Source organism: Camellia sinensis, chromosome 14 (assembly GCF_055761805.1).
Source record: "Camellia sinensis isolate YWXY chromosome 14, ASM5576180v1, whole genome shotgun sequence".
Taxonomy (NCBI): Eukaryota; Viridiplantae; Streptophyta; class Magnoliopsida; order Ericales; family Theaceae; genus Camellia; species Camellia sinensis.
This window is the reverse complement of record NC_138974.1, coordinates 3,055,000-3,075,050: the sequence shown is the minus strand read 5'-3', so window position 1 is coordinate 3,075,050 and position 20,051 is coordinate 3,055,000. Positions and strand designations below refer to the sequence as shown.

General features: G+C 37.1%; 1 long non-coding RNA gene across 1 annotated transcript; it reads right to left on the bottom strand.

Moving 5' to 3' along the window:
* Nucleotides 1-483: 483 nt before the first annotated feature.
* On the bottom strand, nt 484-17,446 carry LOC145806767 (uncharacterized). The gene is made up of 2 exons (XR_014350253.1): nt 16,967-17,446; nt 484-1,025 (listed from the first exon to the last, which is right to left on the bottom strand). It is a non-coding gene; the product is annotated as an uncharacterized LOC145806767 (long non-coding RNA).
* Nucleotides 17,447-20,051: the final 2,605 nt, after the last annotated feature.

The window sequence follows — 20,051 nt, the reverse complement described above, 5'->3', positions numbered from 1 at the left end:
CCGAAACCGAATCGCGGATTCAAAAAACCAATCCAAGCCTATCGGATTGAAGTGGACTGGATCGGATTACAGATTTCACGGATTCTTTGCTCAGCCCTAACAAAAACTAGTTCACTCCCCCACCACCTCCACCTCCACCTCCCCCGGCCAACCTTTGACAACCCTCCAACCACCTTCTTGTGACCTCTAACTAGCCCATTGCCAGCCACCACCAACAATTCACTAAGGTCATATTTGATTCACAAGACTGATAGTGAAGTATTAATAATCCTATTAAATTAGTGTGGTATTCACTATCCAATTGGATTAAATATCCATTGGATTAATAATCCCACCCCTACCTCACTACTAATAATCCTACAAATTTGTTGAATTAATTATCCATTGGATTAATAATCCTAAATCAAAATGTTAAAACAAACATAGAATAATTGGGCTCACGGATTAATAATCTTAATACCATGCTCTAATCTACCACAAACATGCCATAATAGACTAGGTATTTTTTTTTTAATTTATTTATTTTCCGAACATTTCAAAAAAAAAAAAAAAAAAAATGACAACATTACCAAACATCACCACTCTAATCACCCAGAAATTACACAATTATGAAACGCCAGCTCTCTAAGCAGGTGTGAAGGATGATCATATCTGAACTGCAGGTAGCGTAAATCTGACACTAAAAATCATTTGATATGTTCCCCACACATGATATGCTATTCTAAAATCAAACAGGAATCCTCTTTAAGTATGTCATATCCGTATCAAATTTTCAATTTTTAAAAAAAAAAACAAAAAAGAATAAAAAGAGGATTGATTCTTGAATGATTAACCTTTTTTCAGTTCAAGTCGCTATCCGAGCATATGTTTAAGAAGAGCATCTACCTTTATGATTTACCAGTATATATGAAATGAATGAATGCTCTGAAAAGCATAACACAGCTGTCATCTTGTTTCTTTCCATGAAAGGTTGTTGAGCCTAAAAGACCAGCCAGCAGTCTCTTTTAATTATCTAGTTTCAAAAACTGAACAAAAAACAAGGTAGTCTCAGCTGAATCACTGCTCTAAAACATCCAACATCCAGGGTTAAGTTAAAAACCAATGAGCCACAATATTCATATGACAAGAGATAACAGAAAATTTGAATACAATAAACACGCGGCAGCATATGATCACAAAACAAAACTAAAATAATCGCAAATCAGTAATTCACATTTGATTAGATTCTCCACACACAAAAAAACAAAACAAAACCTCTAAGAGCATCAACCTCAACAAATTTGGAGCCAAATTATAACTCAAATTCCACTTTTCTATTTTAGATAACCTTTTCTTTACGTGCACATTCCATCAAACTCTCTATTCTAAAATTCTATTTCATCAAAATATTATTTTTTATTCTTTGGAGTGCAAAATGATGTTAAAACAGGTATAAAATAAGGCCCAAGACAGCAACAGATCAACACCAGAGCAACAGCAACACAAAAGGGCCAAATCCACTGAGGGGTGGTCGACCAGTCAAGCTAAATTTGAGTATTTTCCTTCTTTTGTTACAGGGCACTCACGGGACATCCAAGAGGACAACCGGGTGGACAATCGGCCATGGTTTTTTTGGCCCAGCTTTGCTCCAAAACATATAATAAAAAATAAATTAACTTATGAACAGTGTCTCGCTTAATCAGGTGAGATGCTGTAGCAAAGTCAAAATGAATGGTTGCTATAGAGAGTCTGATGGAACACCTATTTACAACTTTTGCTCTCTATAATAACTTCAAAACCATTGTAGAGAGCCTGATGTGGATGCTCTAAGTCATACATATTTAAGCAGATCAAACATTGGGGATTACTTGAGCTTTCCTTCTCAGAAGTTGTATGGTTTATGTTCAAGGAACTGGAAGGACAATGGTAAGGACAAAACAACGCAAATTGAGGTTATGAAGATAAATCTTATAGCACAAGATCGTGCAGAAATGCGATCCTAGATGCTGTGCAGTGGGAAAACATAACTTGCACGGTTGGGTAAAAGGCAAGGAGTGGTCATTAGGAATGCCACTGGAAAAAGTGAAGCAAAAGGCAAGGTAGAAGGCATCCATGTAACCATTGCCTGCTTTGCATCAACATTGATTTGCTAAAAGAGATCTAGTAAAGCATCATAAATATTTAATATAACTGAGCATAGAATAAGCAAAACTTCTAGAAGAAGCATAGAATATGCCCTCGTAGTTATCATAATATAAATGAAACTTTTAAAAGCAGCATAAAATGAAATATTTTCAAAAACAAAATGTGAACTAACAAACAATCAACACGTTCAGTGAGATCAAACAACAGGACATCAACTTGAATAGGCACGCATTACAAAAGAAATAACGAAATATGAGGCATTCTGCACCTCAAAAGATCAAGAAATGTCACAAAATGCACAATAACTGTCATAACCATGTCAAGAACTTCTAAAACTAAATCGAATTAGAAACTCAACTAAGGAAAAGTTATCAAGAGGGGCACATGTCACTTTGACAACAACTAGACACATTTTTTTTCTCCGACCATTTGTTACTCAAATTTCAAGTTAAAATAGAGAGAGAAGAGAAAAGTGAAACAAATGTGGTGTATGAGTTTATATGATCACAGTTCATATAAGACTGTGTTTCTCCGAAATCTACTACATAGGTTCTAAAAAGCAGATACTGAGCAGTAAGCAAAGTGGAGAATGCTGCTTTGCCTTGGACTTCGACATAACACCAACACCTATTGATAAAAATCAAAATTCTCAACATCAAATACAATAGCTATACAGTAATATATCATCCAGCAGTGTCATTAAACAAAGAAATCAATCTTTGAGAGAGAGGATCCTCAAATTTATCATGCTCAAAGAGAAACTTACATTCTTTCAATTTTTGTTAGACACAAAAAAGGAACTTACTTTCAACCAACATTGACCTGGAAAAGTGACCAAGAAAAGCAGACTTGCTTAGGAAATCTGCTGATCCCCACAGCACCAGAGATGCATGGTTGCATCAATAGAAGTTAGGCGGTCTCAACTGGTGTGTTTTGAAAAAATAAACTTGTATTTTGGTAAATAATGTTTTTTCCCTTTTTTGGGAGGCAAACTATATCATGGTTTGGGTGCCATGTTCTTGGTTATGATTACTTTGCTTGTCATATTGTAGTCATGTACTGCACTGGTAGAACGAGTTAGGATTTTTGATGTTGCATTGCAGATTGCAGTATCAAGTTACACTCATGTATCTTTGACATAGTTTCATCTGAATTGATCCATGATAATAATGCCCAGCAGTGTCCAGCTACCCCATTTCTGCTTTTCTTTCTACATTTCAGTAATGATTCCTTTCCTTCTTTTCAATAGACGAGGAAAGGAAGACTAGTGGTTAGTGTGGTGACAACCAAGATGTTAGTGCAAACTCACCAGCACCAACCACATCCACTGCCACAAAACCATAGCCACAGTCACAACCCCAGTCCTAGCTAGTGTAGCCACAGCAACAGCCATAAATACAGCCCCTGCCACCAATACTGGTAAAACTCGTCCACACCATCGTAAAGTTAAAAAAAATAAAAATAATAAGACTCGAAACTGAAATTTAAAGTGCAGGAACACTTCACCATGATTGATGGTGGTGATCCTGAACTACCTAGGGCTTCCTATAATTATTGTGGTAAGGATTATAGTGCTCATCCAAAACAAGTTGGGATGAGCAATATATGGATTCACTTTAATAATCAATGCTCTAAGTATATTTATAGGGTTAGCACTATGGTTGTCACAGTAAAGGGAGGTCGGAGAAGACTGAGGGATACCTAAATCAATCAAGAGACAACGAAGCCAAACAAGTTCAGTAATGGCACGAGCCACAGCACGGTACTCAGCCTCGGCAGTGGAACGCGCAACAACAATTTGTTTTTTGTTCTTCCAAGAAATCAAAGAACCACCAAGAAACATGCAGAAGCCAGAAGTGGTCTTGCAATTAGTGACATCACCAGCCCAATCAGAATCAGCATAATCTACTAAGTCCAAAGAGGAAGTAGAAAACAACAATAAATCCTGAAAAAATAGTGCCCTGGAGATAACGAAGAATCCGAACCAAAGCAGCCCAATGTGTAGAACGAGGAGCAAAAACGAACTGACTAACCACATGAACAGCATAAGCAAGATTAGGGCGAGTAACTGTCAGATAGACTAAGCAACCCACGAGCTCTCGATATAGAGTAGAATCATCTAGAAGAACACCATCAGTAGGGATGAGTTTCACATTAAGCTCAATGAGGTATCAGAAATCTTAGTATCAGTAAGACCGACACAATGAATAACCTCATTGGCATACTTGGCCTGAGAAAGAAAGTAGTCTTTGGGAGAAGAAACTATCTCAATACCAAGAAAATACCGTAAGGGGCCCAGATTCTTCATGTCAAAAGTGCGGAAAAGATGCTGCTTGACCTCAGAGATAACAGAAGAGTCAGAGCCAGTGATGATCATATCATCCACATACAATGATAAGGCAAAAAAGCCAACAGAGGTGTGGAGAAGAAATAAAGCAGAGTCCTAAGCACAAGGATGAAACCCAAGCATAGTAACAGCAGTCTTAAAGCGATCATACCAAGCACGAGGAGATTGCTTCAGACCATACAAAGCACGCCAAAGGCGACAAACCTGTTCAAAGGAATGGTGAAAGCCAGGGGAAGGAAGCATTTAAACCTCCTCAGTGAGATAACTATTAAGAAAAGCATTCTTAACATCCATCTGATAAAGAGGCCAAGAACGAACAACAGCGACAGTGATCAAAGTACGGATAGTAGTCATCTTGGCAACAGAAACAAAGGTCTCCTCATAATCAATACCATACTCCTGTGAGAAACCTTTGGCAACCAGACAAGCTTTGTAACGTTCAAGAGAACCATCATAATGAGCCTTGACTTTGTAGACCCATTTGCAACCAACCAAATTCTTACCAGCAGACAAAGGAACCAACTTCCAAGTACTAGTTTTCTGTAAAGCAGACAACTCATCCTCCATAGCTTGAATCCAATGGGGATCCTGCCAGGCCTACTTGTAAGACTGAGGTTTTGAAAAAGAATGAATAGCAGACAAAAAAGTACGATAGAAAGCAGAAAAACATATATTAGACTAACCTAACCTGTTTGGAAGATGATGCGCTCAAGTAGAATAGCGGTGTGCAGCAGGATCAGAGTCGTCAGAAGCAGGAAGATCAGCAGTAGGAGTAGAGACAACTAGTGAAGGGAGAGCCAGGCGAGGCGAATAAACTAACAACGGAGGAAGAGACGGAGGAGAAGAAGCAAGCTGTGGAGACAGAGGAGAAAAAAGAGTAAGGTCATGGAGAACAGTAGAGATGTACTCATCAAGAGGGATCTCAGAAGGAAATGGATCAATGTGAACCAAATCCTCTTTGGAAACTAGAGCAGTAGGAGGAAGCTGAAAGTAAGGTAGACGTTCAAGAAAAGAAACATGACGGGAGAGGTAAAGATGACAGGAAATAGGGTCATAACATCGATAGCCCTTCTGAGTAAGACTACAACCCAAAAAGATACATAGGACAGACTGGGCACTAAGTTTGGTCTGATCTTTATGGGGAAGAAGAACAAAACAAGCATACCCAAACACATGAAGGAGGGAATAATTGGGAAGTTGAAATAACAGAGCCTCGTAAGGAGACCGACCAGAAAGAAGGAGAGTAAACATGCGATTAAGAAGAAAAGCAGCAATAAGAACTGCCTTGCCCCAAAACGAAGCTGGAACGGAAGCAGAGAGAAGAGACCTAGCTGTCTCAAGGAGATGACAGTAATTACGCTCGGCTCTACCATTTTAGGCAGGTGTATCAGTACAAAAAGTTTGGTGAATGGTACCCAAATTGGCCAAATACTCACAAAACTCAGTTTTAAAATATTCCCCACCCAAGTCAGATCGTAACAATTTAATGGTAGCCTCAAACTGTGTGGTGATCATAGATTGAAATGTACGATAAGTCAGATTTAAGAGTCATAAGATAAACCTAAGTAGAACAGGTGCAATCATCAACATAAGACACGTAGTATGTGGAACCACCTTTAGTGAGAACAGGAGAGGGTCCCCAAACATCAGCATGCACAAGTGAAAATAGAGAAACAGAAACTGTATTACTTTTATTAAAAGGTAAAGCTAACATTTTGGCAAGTTCACACCCCCGACATTTATTAATGTTACTAGGAGAAACTTTACCCAATAATCCTAACTGAGCTAAAGACCGTAAGCGATCAACAAACAAATGACCTAGGCGAAAATACCATAAGTAAAACTAACTCAATTGAGAATCTAACTGAAATGAGAAAAAAGCAACTAGAGAGGTGGATAGGGGTAGATGCAATCTTTCTGCCACATAAAGATCTCCAACACTACGCCCGATCCTAATCTGCTTTTTGAACACCTGATCCTGCACACTACAGACAGAAGAGGAAAAGAAAACATCAAAATCAGAAGTATGAAGTTGACTGATAGATAATTAACTGACGATAGCTGAGGAACATAAAGAACGGAGGGAATATTAACAACAGACATGGCAGAGGATAAGACAGACCCAACAAATAGAACAGGCATACCAGATCCATTAGCAGTATTAACAGTAATAGAAAAGGAAGGGGTGATACAATTTTGAAGTAAAGAAATGTGAGGAGTCATATGATGAGAGGCACCAGAGTCAAAAAGCCAGACAGAAGAGGAGATACCTGAAGAAGACCCAAACAAACTTGAATAAAGAGAGGTGAGAGCAGAGGCAGATAAGGATGGCTGTGAGGTGGACAGGAAATGTTGAAGCTGAGCTATCTGGGCACGCAAGGAAGCTAAGTCAGGATCAGAAGTCGGAACAGATGTAGTATAAGCAGCAGGAGATCGAAACTATGTCTGAGGCGACTAAGAAGACTAAGCAGACTGACGTCCCTTCTTGGGACAGTTGTACTTCCAATGGCCTTTCTAATGGCAAAAAGCACTCATCAGAGGCTAGTGGCCCCTTCTTAGGCTTTGTAGTGGAATAAAACTGATGATGTGATGGGGTCGACAACATGGGAGGTTGAATAGGAGCCAAGAAGACAGATGGAGACAGAGTCTGACTAGCCGTCTTTAGACAGGTTTCCTCGGAGAGGAGCTCACGAACAATAGCATCTACAGAGGGGAGAGAAGACCGATGAAGAATGCCACCACGGATAGCCTCATACTGAAGGGAGAGAGCCGTTAAGAACTGCACTAAACGACCTTGTTCCCGAAACTCAATATAAGCATCTAGTGCCTTGAGACTAGATGGTTCCATGATAGCCAACTAATCCTAAAGACCTGTCATCTCGATGTAGAAGTCCTGAATAAATTGATCCCGCTGACGAGCACTTTGAATAGCTGTTTCCAACTCATACCATTTGGCAAAGTTGGACTACTGATACACACCCAATAAATAGACCCACACCTCCTTAGCAGTACTATAGTTGGAAAACATCATTCCAATACAGTCATCCATGGAATTATGAAACCAGGTCAGAACTTGGGCATTATCACAATCCTAAGTGTCATAGGAAGTCAAATATCCTTCTTGTTTCGGGTCCAATGGACGAGGAACAGAACTAGAAACATAGCATCATTTTTTCTGACCAAGAAGGAAATTCTTCATAACACTAGCCCAATACGTATAATTGGCACCAGTGAGTTTACATCTGATGGCTTGGATTTTGGTGTCCGTCATTGCAATAAACTAAAGATAAATGGGTCAAAGTATAATAATAAATTAATAAGTGGGCCAATCAGGAAATAAGGGTGTTAACAGTATTGAGAACAAATTACAAAGACAGAGAGAACCAAGGACAAAGTCATGAGAGAAAGTCGCGATGACGAACCGAGAGAAAGCCACAGAGAGAGAGCCTTTACACTATCATCGGTACTGCTCTTACCCATTCTCGAATGTACTTATTTATAACGTCTTTTCTACTCTTGCCACACATCCACCTTAACATCCTCATCTCAACAATACCCATCTTCTCTACATGTTGTTTCTTAGTTGCCCAACATTCTGTCCCATACAATATCGCTAGTCTAATAGTTGTTCTATAGAACTTCCCTTTTAGTCTAATGGGTACTCGTTGATCGCATAGTACTCCAGACGCACTCCTCCACTTAAGCCACACTGCCTTAATTCTGTGGACCACATCCGCTCCAATCTCCCTAGTCGTTATGATAACTGATCCTAAATAACGAAAATATTCACTCTTAGATAGTTCTTGGTTCTCAATCTTTACTTCTCCTCTGCTTCCATTGTGGCTGTTACTAAAATTACACTCCATATACTCTGTCTGAGTTCTGTTTATCCTAAATCCTTTAGATTCAAGTGCTTTTTCCCAAATCTCCAACTTAGTGTTAACTCCTTCTCTAGTCTCATCCACTAACACAATATGATCTGCAAAAAACATACATCATGGCACATTATCCTGAATATTACGCATCAACTCATCTGTAACTAAAGCAAAAAGATAAAGACTTAAAGTTGATCCTTGGTGTAACCCTACAGAAATTGAAAATTCACTCGTCTCTCCAGCAAGTGATCTGATAGTGGTCACCACACCTTCATACATATCCCTAATCACATCAATGTAACCTTTTATTACCCCTTTTTCCTCTAACATCCACCAGATTATATCCTAAGGCACTCTATCATATGCTTTCTCAAGATCGATAAAAACCATATGAATCTCTTTTTATTTCTCTATACTTTTCTATTACTCTCCTCAAAAGATAGATCGCTTCCATTGTTAACCTACCAGGCATAAACCCAAATTGATTCTCTGATACCTCTGTTATATCTCGCAATCGACGTTTCATCACTCTCTCCAACACTTTCATTGTGTGACACATTAACTTGATTCCTCTATAGTTGTTACAATTCTGGACATCTCCTTTATTCTTATATATTGGCACTAAAATACTCTTCCTCCACTCCTTTGGCATTTTCCTAGTCAACAAAATCTTGTTAAATAACCTAGTCAACCAAACAACCCCCTTCTTACCCAAACATTTCTACGCTTCAATAGGTATATCATTATGTCCCAAAGCCTTAATCAATTTCATCTTCTTAAGTGCAAACTCCACTTCAAAGTCTCTAATCCTACAATAGAACCAATAGTCCTGGTTTTCCTTATTATTGCACACTTCCTCCCCTTATGACCTACCTCCATGTTCCCCATTTAACTTCTTAAAATAATTCTTCCACCTCTCTTTAATCTCTTCATTCTTCACCAACACCTTAGAGTCCTTACCCTTGATGCACTTAACCTGATTAAAATCTCTTATTTTCCTCTATCTTATCTTAGCAAGGTTGTATATCCTCTTCTCTTCCTCCTTACTATCTAGTCTAGTGTATATATCATCATAGGCTTTCAACTTAGTCTCCCTCACTACTTTGTTGGCGTCCTTATTGGCCAATCTATGGCGCTTAAGCTTTTCCTCAGTTATATCATTCTATCACTTTTTAAAGCTCTCTTTTTTCGTCTTTATTACCGCTTGGACCTTCTCCCTCCACCACCAAGTTTTCCTAAAGTTAGGTCCCTTTCTTTTCGACTCTCCTCCAAGAACTTCCCTTGAGATTCTCCTCATACAATTAGCCATCGAGTTTCACATTGTGTTAGCATCATCTTCCAAATCCCAAGTATCTTCTTTATCCATTCTATTCTTAAATGTGACTAGTTTATGCCCTTTTAGGTCCTACTATCTAATTCTGAGACACCCACTATCTTTCCGAGTTTGGTATTACCCTTTAAAGCATAAATCTAGTACCAAAATACTATATTGAGACGTTAAGCTCTCTCAAGGAATCACCTTACAATCGCTCCATTTTAGACGATCCCCTTTTCTTACTAGAAAGTAATCTATTTGGCTCCTAATTGACCCACTCTTGAAGGTTCTCAAATACTCCTCTCTCTTCTTATACATAGTATTAGCCACCACTAGGTCAGAAGCCAACGCAAAATCTAAAATACTCTCTCCAGTCTCATTTCTATCACCAAAACCATGCCTACTTTGCACCCTCTCATATTCTAATTTATCGACTCCTACATGGCCATCATCATTGTAGTAGCCATCTTTCATCATCTCAATGGTCATTCTTTATCAGTCATCTTGCTCTCACACTCCACAACAAAATGGAGTTGCCGAGAGAAAGAATTAGCATTTGATTAAGGTTGTCCGCACCCTGTTAATTAAAATGAATGTTCTCAAACTTTTCTCATATGCCCTCTTCTAATCTTTTTTTTTGGGGGGGGTCAATTAGTAGGAAAGTAATTACAAATATGACAAACATTTTTTTTTAGACTCAGTATTCAGTCTAATGGACTGACTAATTTGGGAGATCAATCCCACCATCCACTAGAGGGGGACCCAATTAAAGTAGAAGTAAATATGATAAACATTCATCAAACTGGACAACTGAAATTCAACAATAGCTAGAAAGCCCAACCATCAACAAGCCTAACAACCACCAGTAGTCCAAACTAAAGCAGAAATGAACAACTAAATATACAACCCCCATATTAGGAGAGAAATAAACCCTACGAAAGGTATCAAACTCCTTTTCATAGAGTTCTTCTAGTAAGACTCCCCATTCTATTATTTTTCCTCACGATCCTCCTTTCACCTTACCCCCTTGCATTTTGGCTATGTTAGTTTTGTTCATCAACTTTCACCAAGTGGTGACAAGTTTGATCCTCAGGCTATTAAAAGTGCATTTTCTTGGGCTACTCTCGCACTCAAAAGGATTATCAGTGTTACAATCCGGTCTTGCATCATTTCTTTGTTTGCCATAGTGTTACTTTCTTTGAATTTACACCTTACTATTCTGAAACCCTAGATGTAAATGGCGTAGCTCATGATCTCCCTCTTCCTAATCCTAATCTTATTTCCTTCCGTGGCCAGTCTTCCACTCCTCCTATTAAGCATTTGTCTCATTTAGATTACACCATGGTTTCTTCATCACTTAGTCCCAGTCCACCAGGTTCTCCACCTCATGATATAGATCTTCCCATTGCAATTCAAAAAGGTAAGAGAACGTGTACTTTACATCTTATCTCTAATTTTGTCTTATATGCCTATTTATTTTCATCCTATTCCTCGTTTCTTACAGAATTATCTTATGTTTCTCTTCCTAACTCTATAATAGAGGGTCTTATCTCATCTGGGTTGCAAGATAGCCAAGGAAGAGGAAATGCATGCTTTGAAATAAAATGATACTTGGGACTTGGTGCCCCCTTCTCCGGACAAGTCTATTGTAGGTTGTCGATGGGTGTATGCAGACAAAGTCCATTCTAATGGCACCGTCAATCGATTGAAGACCCCAGCTTGTGGCCAAGGGGTATACCCAAGTTTATGGGCTTGACTACTCCAAGACTTTCTCGCATGTGGCAAAGATTGCTTTTGTTCATCTTTTTATCTCCCTTGTTGCCACCTTTGATTGGCCTTTACATCAAATGGATGTGAAAATTTCTTTCTTACATGTTGATCTCCACGAGGAGATTTATACGGAGCAACCTCCTAGATTTGTTGCTCAGGGGGAGTCAGAGTTAGTGTGTCGTTTAAGTCTTTATAAGGCCTAAAATAGTCTCTTCGCGCTTGGTTTAGCAGATTTAGTAATGTTGTAATTGACTTTGATCTTCAAAGGACTGGAGCAAATCATTTTGTGTTTTACAGACACACTGTGGTTGGTAGGATATTGTTGATTGTGTATGTGGATGACATTGTGATTACAGACAATGATTGTAGTGGGATTCAGGAGTTAAAACTATTTCTAGAGAATAAATCTCATACCAAAGATTTAGAACAATTGAGATATCTTTTGGGCACTGAAGTGGCTAGGTCACATCATGGAATTTCTTGATCTCAAAGAAAGTATGTTACTGATTTGTTAAGTGAAACATGGATTCTCAATCGTAACAATTCTCAATGCTCCTATGGCTAAAAATGCCAACTTCATAATCCACGCAATGGTACTGGAAGCAAGCATGAAAAACTTAGGTGGTCAGTTAAAGTGAAGCGCATTTACACAAGAGTGAACACTTTTTTGCGCTATTCTATTTTTTTGTTTTAAAAAACAACTTATTAGTTTTAACCTTTAGATCATGATAATATTGAATACGCCTTTAATTTGTTATACAATTAGCAATATTATGGTATGATACACTACACACAAGTTACGGTTTGGGAGATTGGAGTAGATGTGGCCCATAGAATTAAGGCAGGATGGCTTAAGTGGAGGAATGCGTCTGGGGTACTGTGCGATAAATGAGTACCCACTAGACTAAAAGGAAAGTTCTATAGAACGGTTATTAGACCAGCGATGTTGTATGGAATGGAATGCTGGGCAACTAAGAAACAACATGTAGATAAATGAGTGTTGTTGAGATGAGAATGCTAAGGTGGATGTGTGACAAGACTAAAAAAGACAGAGTTAGAAATGAGTATATTCGTGAATGAGTACCGATACAAAAAAGGTAAGTTGAGAGAAAATAGATTGAAATAATTTGATCATATACAACAGAGACCAACAGAGGCAGTAGTGAAGAGATATAATACAATGACGATAGATGGAAGTGTTAGGGGAAGGAGCAGACCTAAATTGACGTGGGTGAATGTAGTAAATAGAGATATAAATCTCCTTAATTTGACTAACCAAATGACCATTGATAGAGTTGAGCGGAGAAGAAAGATTCATGTAGCTGGCCCCATTTGATAGGACTTAAGGCTCGGTTTGGTTTGGTTTGGTTAAACTACACACAAGACAACAAGAAGTATAAAAGATATGCTTAATCATCATTTTGATTCAACCATGTACCTTATTTTGATCATGGCTATCAAATATCACGTAGTAAGTCTGCTGTAAAACACAGGAGAAATTATATAAAAGATACGTTTGAATGTTATGTGATTAGTTGGCCACTTGATTTTCATAATTGTTTTAAAATTTACTTCATATAATTTTAAGTAATTGAACAAGCCTATGTAACATTTGCACCTATAATTTTTGTACAACTGCTTAAGACTCTTAACCATTTTAGTTAAAATTGTTAAATATATGGCTATTTTGTTTTTATTTTCCTATTATATTAGGAATCCTTTGGCATTATACATTATTTTTTTAAATGTGCACTTTACTTCAATTAAGTACGCGCTTTGTGCCCAGGCTACCGAACACCTTTGCGCTTAAGTGTCCCTTACACTTTCACCAATAACAGGTGCCCAGAGGTGGTGGGGAAGGGACGAGGGAATAAAAACTTCTTTTGAAAATAAGTGAAAACACCAAAATCTTGACTAAGGCCAAGTTTGTGGACTTCAAAAAAAGCCAAAAAGTTACTCAAAAAGTTAAAAAGTTAACACTATTCACCAAAAGTCAACAATTACGGCTGCACAATTCCCAATTCAAATTTTTCCCTACAAATCAATTTTTACAATTTTTTATTACACATTTTTCAATAAAAAGTCAAAAAGTTAACCCAAACATCCATATTTTCAACCTCAAATTTTTAGTCCAAAAAGACAAAAAGTACACTTTTTTAGTCTTCTCAAACTTGACCTAAATATTGAAAAAATGTTGCCACTTTTTTTAAACGAAAGCACTTCCGTTTTCAGTGTACTATTTTTATTTTCTTTCTTTCTTCTTCTTTTTTTTTTTTTTTTTTTTTCGGGTAAAATGAACCAAAAGCTTATTTGGTCTATTGTTTTTGATGTATATATATATACATATGGTTCAAGCCAATGATTGAGTAGGGGCCCAAGCCCATAGTACACTTGGCCCAAGGAGATGCCCAAACACAAAGTACAACACCTTGGTATGACCAGCCCAGTGGATAGTAGATGAGATCGGGCTCAAAAGTACAGGTCAAGCTCAGCACCCCATTTTGAAGGATGACCACATTCACTTGATCGGGAAGATAGTGAGTTGGTCAAAAAGGTCCATTCCCAACCTAACCAAGCTATCATGGTCAACTAATCGAGAGGCCAACCTAACCTAGAGCATGGCACACATTTTATGCATGTGACAGTTGGGACACATGGCACAACATAAAGTGGTCCTTCGCACCTACAACCGTTGTCAGCTAGCATGAAAACATGCATCATACGTTAACCTCCTTGATTTTGGCAGTACATGTGGCACACCTTGATTGAAAGAGAGGCTAACAGAACTAGTCCCCTTAAGTGGAGTGTAACCGTGAGAGGTGGGCTCTATATATAGACATCTAGTCACATTACAAAGGTATGCTATTGATTCTACTCTAACTCTCCTATTATCTTTTTCCTTCAGGGTTGTTCTAACTTGACCGTCAAAGGGCCCTTGAAAAGGACGCCCACCAGTGAGTTCTCAAGGATTTGTTTGCAGGTCTCATCGAAGGAAGCCCAGCTCGACATTGTTAGAACCCAAACCATTTCCTTTCCATCTAGCCCGTGGGCTGCCAATTTACTAATGTCATCAGTTTTTGTCTCAAAAACCCTCAAAACTTGTGCAAACAAAAAATCGTTGTTTTCTTTTGTTTAAAAAACACAAGTGCATTCTTCTTTTTGGCTGAATAACAAGTGCACTCTTCAAACACAAATGAACAATGATTATGCCAGTTGGCCACACAATGTCACCTATTCAAATAGTGGGGACTACATATTACACTAATGAATATTTATTGACCCCAACAGTAACTGACAACCCTATCCCCTTCCCCTATCCACTTTATCTTTCTCTTCGTAAAGATATCCTCCCCATTCTAATCTAAACGAAGTGGTGAAAGAGGTATCAAAGAAGAAAACATGCTTTTGTTTCTAATTGACAAAAAAATTTGAAAAAAACCAAGGGGTTGTAGCCTGCGTGGCTAACCCTATGGCCACCAAGTCTCTCTTAAGGGAAAGTCTTGGGTTTCACTCTTTGGAGTGGAATAGGAAGAAAGACTCAAGTGCTTGCAAGGAGAGGATGAGAGTTCAACTCTCCCAATGTGTTAATCTAACAACTAACAACTAAATACTAACTTCCACTGATCAAAAAAAAAAAAAAAATTAAAAACAAAAATAAAGAACAAGAAAAATAAAATCATTTACAAAATTTAGGAGCAAAGAAATATGATAGAACCGACGAAACTAAAGAATATAAGCATTATCATAGACTAAGGGAATTTGAGGTAGAATTTTCACTAAAGAAGATTAAATCAGGTAAGGCATTAGGACCAAATTGTATACATATTGAGTCTTGGACATGCTTAGGTTAAAAAAGGGTAAATTGGTTAACAAAATTTTTTAATAACATTCTAATGACTAAGAAAATGCCTAATGAGTGGGAAAAAAATATTTTAGTACCTATCTATAAAAATAAAGAAGATATCTAAAATTGCAACTAATATAGAGATATTAAGGATTCGTTTGGGAAATGGATTGGCTTTTTGGCTTTTTGATTTTTTGACTTTTTTGGCTATTTTAGCATGGAGCTAAAAAGCCTAATTTGGGAAGGACTTTAGACTTTTTTGGCTTTTTTGTGAGAGAAAGAATGTAACGATTATGGGTTGGATGTGATATTTTGGCTCCGTTTGGCAAGAGCTAAACGGGACTTTTTTGGCTATTTTAGCCACAAAAGACAAAATATCACATCCAACTCATAATCATTACATTCTTCTTTCACAAAAAAAGCCAAAAAAGTCAAAAAGTCAAAAAGTCCTTCCCAAACCAAACTTTTTAGCCCAGACTAAAATAACCAAAAAAGCCAAAAAACCAAAAAGCCAAAAAGCCAAAAAACTTCCCAAACGGAGGCTTTGTCTTATTGGGCTAAAAAAACCTATTTTGTTTTTGTGGCTAAAATAGCCAAAAAAAACGCAAACTTTTGCTTCCCAAACGAAGCCTGAGTTAATGAGCCTTACAGTGAAATTATGGTAGAGTGATTGAGCATCGCTTAAAGGTTATAACATCAACGTCAAAGAATTAGTTTGCATTTGTGTTCGATAAATCAATTATGGAAGCGATAGATTTACTAAGAACATTAACAAAAAAAAAAAATACAGAGAGAAAAGAAAGGATCTAAGTTAATAATATGGTTGCCTAGAGACAACATGGTGGATGTTGGAGAAAAGAGGTGTGACCTATAGGGTGCCTCGGTGGTATAGATTTTAATCCTTTTTTTTTTACCAGTCCAAATATGTTTGGTGTTTGATCCTCAAGATATGATGTGTTTTGCATATTAGTGTGATATGATGCTTTTGTTAAAGTTGAACAATGCAGATGGTTACAACTTACAGCTCACAACCAAATGCCAATAGGTTAACCATATTGCAATAGGGGTGGTTGTTCATAGGAGAGAGGGAAGCAAACATAACAGTAGTGTGAGCATTCAAATTTCCACAAAAAGCATCTAACAACAATAATTAAATAAATTCATAAAAAGCATGATCGTCTCTAGGATCATTTTTCACCAGATGGCCATGACCCAAGACTAGCACATACTATGGTTGTCCTTTACTTGGAGGATATACATATTTGAATCCCAATATGATATCCCTAATGGGTACAGTGTAACTAAATTGGAAATTAAGACTAAAATAAAGAAAAATTTGCATCTTTGATGAAGAAAAGGGCAGCAAAAAATGACTCTGCGCAAAGATGGAACGTTATTCGTGCAAATGCCACAAAGAATGTAAAACAGAAATGGGTTTGTTTCCAAATGCTATGTGAAAGAGATCTAAACAATTTCATTTACTTGCAACACATACCGTATTAAACTAATGACACAATTAATAACACATTTATGAATGAAATTACAAAAACAAATCGGGGTCAGACAATCAAATTCACAAAGAAGCCAAAAATTGAAAAAGGAAAAAAGTCAAACATTTACATAAAAGAAAAAGAGAGAGAGAAGAATCGGATTGAGGAGTTACTGTACAAGGAGAGAGAGAGAGAGAGTACATTCGATGATCAATCAATCGGAATGCGAATCATAATAGTTGTTGGTGTTGTGGTCGTGGTGTTCATCGAAATCGGAATCGGAATCGGAGTCGTAGGAGGAGGAGGAATAAGAGTAAGAATAAACAGGAGAAGGAGGGAGGCAAAAGAAGGTCCAGAGACAGAAAGCCAAACGGCCAAACTGTTGGAGAGGGAAACAACACACCAGATCTAACAACTGATCGCTGCTTATCCTTTCTGGAAAACATGCTACGTATTGCCATACATCTGCGGATATGTTCGCCACTGTTAATACTACCAAGCTGTTGAACACCATTTGCTTCTTCTTTCTTTCCTCTCCACTCTCTCCCTCTCTCTCTCTCTCTCTGACTCTGGTTTCAATTACCTGCTTGTCATTCTTTCTTCTCTCTCTCTCTCTCTCTCTCTCGTTGCTTGTGAATTGGGTTTCGTTGACCCTTTCCTGGCTCATACCAACCAAAACTCTCGGATCCATTGAAAATGGGTTCGATTATCTTGTAAAATTACAACTCAAAATTGAAAATTATTGAGGTCGCAATTACAAAATAATTTATCTTTTTATCTTTTTTCTATCACATCACTTCTCTATTTTTTTGTACATTTTTTCTTAAGAAGACGAAAAGTGTACTTATTTAAACTATTCCAGGCAACTCCGGAATATTAAATGCTAGAATATTTTTAAAAATTACAACTCAAAATTGAAAATTATTGAATATTGAATGTTAGAATATTTTAAATTTAAAAATTGTTTGTAAAAAAAATAGCTATCAATTAAAATAAAGTGTTTGATACAATAAATGAAATGACCTTTGATAGAGCCGCGTAGAGAAGAAGGATTCATGTAGCCGATCCCATTTGATGGGACTTAAGGCTTCGTTTGGTTTGGTTTGGTTTTGTTTGATACAATAAAACTTATAGTGATGGAGGTGGAGTGCTATGGTAGTTGTGGGATGGTGGCAAGGCCAGCTTTAACACTGCACTTGGATCCTAACTAAGGTAAAAAAAATAAAAGGAATGTTTGTATTTCCTCACTATTGTATTTGAATGGGTGAAAAAATAAAAGATGTGGGAGAGGAGTATGAGTGAAATTTTATTTTATTTTTTTCTTTTGTATTTTAAGGCAATAAATGCTAATCCGAACCAAGCTGACCCATGCCACCCCTGGTGTAAGCCACTTCTTGAATCATATATGTGAGTATTCGTCCTAACGACTATTAGGGGACATAAATATGCTACTAATATTGGGTATTTGTCCGTTACCACCAGACTTCTTGCATCATCCCAATTATTGCTCTCCTCTCTAGAGCCCTCCTCATTATCACCTCTCTCGTCCTCTCCAGAACCCTCTTACCCTTATGATGTATACCAGCATACCAGTTTCTTCAAGTCTGCAATAGTCTTGTAACACTCTCAAGCATTTGTTTCTTTTCAATCTCCAACCTTTTCTTCTCGACTGTAATAGATTTTTCCTTCTCATTTGAAGTTTTTAACTTTGTCTCTCCCCTTTAGTCTCACTAACTTCATTTCCAATTCATGGTTTCGTTTTTCTAGTTTTTTCTTCATGTTGTTGATTTATGCTTCCTTTAGGTTCACTGATTTGGGAACGTATGAGAGAAAAGAAAAGAAATGATTACTTAAGTAATAAGAGAAAAAAAAAGAAAAGAAAAGAAAAGAAATGATTGTGTTTTCTCTCATTTTTGTTTGGATTGTTGGAACAATCTTCTGTGTATATAAAACAATTTGAAATAAATTCAAACAAAATAAATAAATAACATACCGGATTTATTTATCGAACCGAATTAAAATTAAGACCAAGTCGAGTGTGTGACACTCTGTCCTTAAGACAGATTCGCCCCACTGCGGTGCTTACGGTTGAGTGATGTCTATCTCCTAGGATACAATGATCTTCACAAAATTGTTGTAGCACTTCAAACAAATTTGTTCGGCGAACCAAACCTGTGTTCTAACTCTCTGAATATTTATTCTTAAATCTAAAATGAAGAATAATGCACTAAAAATAATTTGGATAGCAAAAAGACAAAATATGAGATTGTTTTTTTAATTCATACCCAAGACTGTTGGTAAACCCATGTATTTATAAGCAACTTCATAGACCCGAATAGGTTCCATAATTAAGTGAAAAGGTGCACCTCTTATTTCAAACCAATTTTGACCGAAAGAACCTGAACACTAAATTTCAAACAATTCTGAAAAAAGTGTCGTTGGGCCGTTGGAGCAACAGTTTCCAACTAATGGAACTTTTATTAATTAAACCATTGAAATATATATATATATATATAATTAAATTATTTGAATATATATATATATATATATTAAACTTATTTGAATAGTTTAATAAATAAAAGAACATGCACAAATTTTAGGAAACTACTTAGAAACTTAAAATTTGAATTTAGAATTAAATTAAATTCCCATCATTACAAATTTTTTAGGAAACCACTCAGGAATCCAAAATTTGAATTTAGAATTAAATTGAATTCCCACAATAATTTTTTATTGAAAAAATTCAAAAGAATTTTATCTAAAAAAAATAATGTTAGACCCGAAAACGACGTCAACTTCCTATTCACTCATAAATGGTTTTGATATTCCGTCTTCACCGTGTGACTTGCCACGCGGCAAGGAACACTTCACCTCTTTGAACCTACCCCAAAAGACGTTTGAGGCCCACTCAAAATTTGGCTAAAAAATATGCCTATATTAAACCATTTTTCCAACAATCCCTCACATGAATGGAATTTGACGGAGAGAAAATGCAACAACATGATCTAATTATAGAGAGTACAGAAATTGAAAATATTCTGCAAAGGATAGGTAGCTTTTGGCTTTGAACCTTCCCTTGTGAGACACTATCGGATTTACTAGCTAACTAGTGAATATGATGTCTTGAACTGTTCAGCCGTTTGTGTAAACCTAGACAATAGAACTCACATAGTATATTCCCAGACACAGGTTAGTTCTCACTATTGTGTTCATTTTGGCCTTGAACAACCTGGTCTTTCATGAGTGCTCAAAAGACTTGTAGCCCTTCACAAATCTTATAGAACCG